Genomic DNA, 6283 nt, shown 5'->3' with positions numbered 1-6283 from the left:
TATCTTTGATTTTTATCGTATCTTTCTCTGCTTTTAATTTAATGTAACTTAATTTACATTTATTTATTCCTTTCTTTCTAGTTGAGTCTCTATTTACTGATCTCCAGACACCATAGAGAGCTTATGATACCCTTTTCAGGTGTCAGCTCATTTGCAATCCTGTAAGGTCAGAGCTTCTCTTTTCCCCATCTTATGCATGAAGAAAGGAGGCCCAGAGAGGTTAAGACACTTTCCCAAGGTCACCCAGCCAGGAAGTCTCACCTTCCCCAGAATTGTGTTACTATGAAAATATTTAAATGATAGGAATTCGGGGGGAGTGCATTGATTTAAAAAAAGAGACAGAGAGAAAAAGACAGTGAGCGACTGGGAAAAGAAGAGGATAAATGCCTCATCAAACACCTACAAAATGTAGCAACAGATCAGCTTCATTCATTCATTGTCAGGTGTTCCCCAAATGTTTCATCCCGTTTGGAAGCAATTTCTAAGTTTAGGCTGTTCTCTTCTCCAGGAATTCCCTAGCAGTTGTAGCTGGCGGTAAACCCAACCGTGTCCTTTAATTAAATTTCCAGAGCAGAATTACCTTTAAATGAAATCTTTAAAACATTTTGTGCAGCTACGGAAAGATTGGCCTGTCTGGGGGGCAAGGATCTGTTTTGATATGTTTGCTCTAATGGGGCTAGTGGGGGGAGCGTGGGGGTAGAGCACAAAGTCGAGGTTTCAGGGACAGAGTTGGGGCACGGGGTGGGGGCTGACAGGTCTTAAAATCCTCAAAACTGGGGTGGGGGACCTGGAAAGTGGGGGCAGTGGGTGGTTGGGCCTGGAGTTGTGTCCGCCTGGGTCCGAGATGGAGCAGCAGGCGGGAGACATGGAGGAGGGAGGGAGAGGGGAAACATCTGTCCCGCCCTCCCACCTTTGCCCACCTTTCCCTGTCCCTCCCTCCACCTGCCCTTCTCCAGTTTCTCCGTAGAAAGCAGGAGTCAGGTTCAGCTTTTGTACAGCTCCCCCGAGGGAAGCAAGCAAACACCCGTGACTGTGACTGCAGAGGTTCTGCCTCTCTCCCCCTCCCCATTCCACATACCTCCCTCACCCAGCCCAGTCCTTTACTCCCACTCTCACTTGCACATTTCAGATGCTTCCACTTCCCTGGAGCCTTTCCTTCTGCAATGCCCTCCTTGCCCCTTTCTGCATCTCTCAGGCTGACCCTTTCTTCGAGGGCATGAGCAGCTGCTCTGAGCAGGTCTTGTGGTCCTCTCTGACCCTCAGTTTTTCCATCCAGAGATTGGGATCTGTGAGCCCAGTGTCTGAACTCCCAACGACCTCCTGCCCTTATTTCAGATTTTTTAAAACTCCCACATGCAGGAAGACGAGTTTGTAGAGCTTCATGGACTCCAGGGCCTCAAGACTTCTTGGAAATCTCTCTTTCCAGCTTGCATTCTTCAGAGTCGCAATTTCTTTAAGTCATTCAACAATCGTTGATTGAGCACTTGCTGCGTGCCAGGCCCTGTTGTGGGTGCAGGGATCCAAGGCCAGGAGCCTGTGCAGTCTCATGGGTCCCACGCTCCAAGACCCTACGCTTGTTTTTGGATTGTTCTGCCACCTTCTAGAAATTCTCAGTAATGTTTGTACAAGAGGGCTTGCATTTTCATTGTGCTCTGGCCCTGCAGATTTTGTAACTGATGCCTTGTTCTAATTTGCTAGCTGCCGGAATGCAATATACCAGAAATGGAATGACTTTTAAAAAGGAGAATGTAATAAGTTGACAGTTCTAAGGCCAAGAAAATGTCCCAATTAAAACAAGTCTATAGAAATGTCCAATCTAAGGCATCCAGGGAAAGATACTTTGGTTCAAGAAGGCTGATGAAGTTCAGGGTTTCTCTCTCAAGTGAGAAAGCACATGGTGAACACAGTCAGGGTTTCTCTCTCATCTGGAAAGGCACATGGCGAACACAGTGTCATCTGCTAGCTTTCTCTCCTGGCTTCCTGTTTCATGAAGCTCCCCGGGAGGCGTTTTCCTTTTTCATCTCCAAAGGTGGCTGGCTGGTGGGCTCTCTACTTCTCATGGCTATGTTATTTTTCTCTGCTCTCTCTGAATCTCTTTCTTTCTCCAAAATGTTTCCCCTTTTATAGGACTCCAGTAAGCAAATCAAGACCCACCCAAATGGGTGGAGACACGCCTCCAGCTAATCCAGTTTAACAACCACTCTCGATTAAATCACATCTCTAGGAAGATGATCTAATTACAGTTTCAGACATACAATATTGAATAGGGATTAGGAGAAACGGCTGCCTTGTCAAAATGGGATTAAGATTAAAACATGGCTTTTCTAGGGTCCATACATCCTTTCAAACCAGCATATACCTTGATGGAGGTGATGATGGAGATGATAAAGGGCATATTATGGCATCAGGTAGGGATAAGAGCAATGAAGATAAAATAAACCCTAACATTAAGGGGTAAAAGTGGCAAGTGTCTTCCCGCTGAGAGGAGAGGGCGCTCCACACACAGAAAGCAAATGCCCTGAGACTGGGCTCAGCTCCCTATGTTTGTTTGAGGAATGGAAAGGAGGTGCTGGGAAAGGATGACGTGTATCCGTGGGAGAAAGGTGAGCTCGCGACAGTGAGCAAAAGGATCATGTAGGACAGGGACCAGCAAATTTGTCCTATAAAGGCCCAACTAGGAAATCTTTGCAGTTTTGTGAGCCAGACCTGCTCTGTTGCAGCCCCTGACGCTGCTGAGGTAGCATGAAAGCAGCTCCAGACAACGTGTAAAGGAATGACCATGGCCCACGTGCCAATAAAACTTTATTTATAGACATTGAAATGTGAACATCTGATTTTCACGGGTCCCCAATATTTTTCTTTCGACTTTTCCTCCCCAACCATTTAAAAAATGGCCGTGGAGGATGAGAGAGGCAGACCCTGGGACAGGGTGTCGGGTGAGAGACAGAGGGCAGGAGGGTGACGCCAGGATCTGCTGGAACCCCTGGAAGGACAGTGCCTGAGACTCACTGACGTGGGTTCCGCGGAGCATTTCCTTGAAGTTTGAACCCCATCCAGATAGTCAGGTCAAGGGGATGGTTGGAAATTCGAGGCCTGAGCCTGGAGATTCATTTCGATCTCCTCTCTGGACAAGCTGGAGAGGATTGCCCCACCTCTGGGTGCACAGGAGAGAGGGGTCCTCAGACATGCCCCCACCCCACCCCCCATTCCAATCGCTTACCGCCAAATTCTCCATTTATGTACCTGCCGCGCCCTCTCCCCTGCCTCCTTCTGTCCAAAGGGCATCTGGGAATAATCTCAGGCCACCCAGCCCTAAGCCTGTGGTTCTCAACCAGGGTGTTTCTGTCCCCCCCAGGGGACAGTTGGTGATGTCTGGAAACATTTTTGGTTGTCGGGACTGGCGTACAGTGGGTGGAGACCAGAGATGCTGATTGACCCCCTGCGATGCGCAGGACTCCCCCCAGACATAACTGGCCCAAGTGTCCACAGTGGTCCAGGTTGAAAAGCCCTAGCTTCCTGTGTAAATTTGGATATCGATCCCGTTTGGCAGTCAAGGAAATTGAGGTCCAGAGAGGGCAAGTGAATTGCCTAAAGGCACACAGCAGGTAAAAAATAGCCAAGCTGGATTCCAGCCCCCCATCCGCCTCTCTGCTCAGGGACGTTGTTCTTACATTCAGTCGCCTTCACTCATCCCTTCTCTCTCCGGAATCCCACCTTCTCTTCCTCTGCTGACTTCCCCCCTTGGTGAATTTGCAGCCATGTTAATGCAGTGGACCATCCCCTCCTTCTGGAACCCTCTGTGGCTCTCTCTGGTGCTACAAACTCTTGGTTCTCTTTCTCCTTCTCTGGCTGCCCCTCTTCCATCTCCTTTGCTGGCCCCTCTTCTTCTGCCCCACACTTAAGTCCCCTCTTCTTGGTCCCAGACTCCCATAGTCTTGTCCCTGGGTCTGCTCACGTCCCCAGCCCCGGCCTCTTCCCTGAGCCCCTGCCCCATGGTCCAGCCGCCAACTGAGCTTCTACCTCCTTCAAGACTTAAAGGGGCTCAAGCTACCCTCAGCTTCTCTCCCACCCCCGAGCTGCTCCTGCTGCAAACCACCATCTTGATGGTGACCCCAGACTCCTTCAAAGACCTGGCATCAACCCAACTTCCTCTGCCTTTTCCATTTTCCCTTTCAAACCTGCCCACTTCTTCCCTGGCCCCCTCCTCAGATTCTCCCCCAATCCATTCTCCACCTGGCGTCTCCCAGGCTCCTCCAAAAATGTCACCCACTTCCTCTAAAGCCACTAGGGTCCCCAGGTCCTGTGTGCACCACTGAAATCTCCTTCCAGCGGTGCCTAGCACCCAGCAGCCATCAAAGAAATGTTTACTGAAGGAAGGAGGTGCTCCCAAAACATTAATCGGATGCATACTTGTTGAGCATCTGCTGTTCCAGATGCTGATCCAGGCATGGGGAACAAGACAAAAAGCCCACCCTCTTAGAGCTGGTGTGCCAGGGTGTGGGGAGACGGATGCAAGTGAGTAAACAAAAATGTTTCAGAGAGTAAAAAAATGCTTAGAAGAAATAAAGCCGGTAACGGTAAAGTGGTTGAGTGGAGGTGACATTCGATTCAGAAGGACGAGAAGACCATATGGATATATGGGGGAAGGGTGTTTCAGGCAGATGGAACAGCTGGTGCAAAGGCCCTGAGGCAGGACAGTGCCCGCGTGTTTAAGGAACAGCAAGGAGATCCTTGTAGCTAGAACAGAGTTGGGGGTGGGGGGCAGAGGAGAACTGGAGGAGGTGACAGTGGGGAGGCGCTGGTGCAGGGTGTGCATAGCCTGGTGGGCCATGGGATGGACTTGGGCTTTTCCCCCAAGGAAGGTGGGAGCCATTGAGGGCTGTGGGCAGAGGAGGGACGGAACCTGACTTGGTGCTCATAGGCGCCCTCTGGCTGCTGTGGAGAGGACAGACCATTAGGGGTGAGCTGGGGGGACCACGGCAGAGGTGACCGCACAGGCCCAGGTGGGCAGTTTCTCCCTGAGCATCATTTACAAAGTCCTGCAGGGTTTTGTCCCTGCTGCTCCTCTGCCCTTGCCCTTTCTTCAACTTTCTGGTCAGACGTCCCCTCCTCCAGGAAGTCCTCCCTGACTCCCCAGATCATATTGGTAGCCCTTTCTGAGCTCCCACCACCCCTAGTTCCTAAATCCGTGGACACGTGTCTGTCTCTCCAGGGACCCCAGGTGACAGCAGGGATATCTGTCTTGGTCACCCCTGAGTCCCAATGCTCCGTGCAGCCCATAGGTGCCCAGTATGTGTTTCCTGATGGACAGATGGTGAAATAATGTGTGACTCAGGAGAACTTGACCTTGAGTCATTTATTCACTCAACTGACATTTACCAGTTGCTCAGGACTGGTCCCTGCGGGGCTCCAGGTCAGGCGGAGCCCAGGGCCCTGTCCTCTGTTTTCCAGTCCAGTTAACTGGGTACCCACGCTGCCCAGCATCCCAGGCCCCATTTCCCAGGACCTAGTGTTAGCACTACCCACAGGCTCAAGCAGATCTTTCTTTGACAAGCGAATTGCAGCTTTTATTGAGCACCTACTGTGTACCGCTGAAGGCTTCCCACCTAGTATCTCATTTAAGTCCTCCAAATAGCCCTCTGCACGAGGTTCCATTGTTGAACTCATTTCACAGATGAGAAAAAAGTCCAAAGCCGGTAAGTAACTTGGCCCAGTCACATAGGTAGCAATTTGGGGGGTGGGGGTGGGGGTGGTTGGGGGTGGGGGTTGGGCTGGGCGAGGCAAAGTCTGGATTCAAATTCAGGTGTGGCACACTGAAAAGCTGGACTCACCCATGCGTACATGAGCGAATGAATGAGCAAGTGAACGAATGAGTGAGCCAACGAGAGCCGGGGTAAGCTGCAGTGAGAGGCTCTGCAGTGAGGTCCCCAGTCCGGGAGACCCCCTCGGCCCAGCACCCCCTCCTCCTCTCCTCTCCCCCTCCCCCCCCTCCCCGGCCTCCCTTCCTAGAGGAGGCGAGATGGGCGGAGGCGGGTCCGATGCAGGGCCGGCCCCCTTGGCCGCGGACTCCTGGTGGTGAGAGGGTCAGGCGGGGACGGCGCCCCCACCTTCCAGCCCCACCCCCGGCCCTGGGATTCCTCCCCAAATCACCATCCCGTGGGGGAGGGGCCGCCCGGGCCGAGGGGCGGGGCGCCAGGGGCGGGCAGGCCTGGCTGGGGGTGGGGGAGGGGGACCGGCGGCCCCACTCCCCCGCCCCCCCAGCCCCCGGTCTCGCCGTCCGGCC

Source organism: Tamandua tetradactyla, chromosome 11, assembly GCF_023851605.1.
Source record: "Tamandua tetradactyla isolate mTamTet1 chromosome 11, mTamTet1.pri, whole genome shotgun sequence".
In the NCBI taxonomy this organism is placed as follows: Eukaryota; Metazoa; Chordata; class Mammalia; order Pilosa; family Myrmecophagidae; genus Tamandua; species Tamandua tetradactyla.
Note: the sequence above shows the minus strand (reverse complement) of the source record.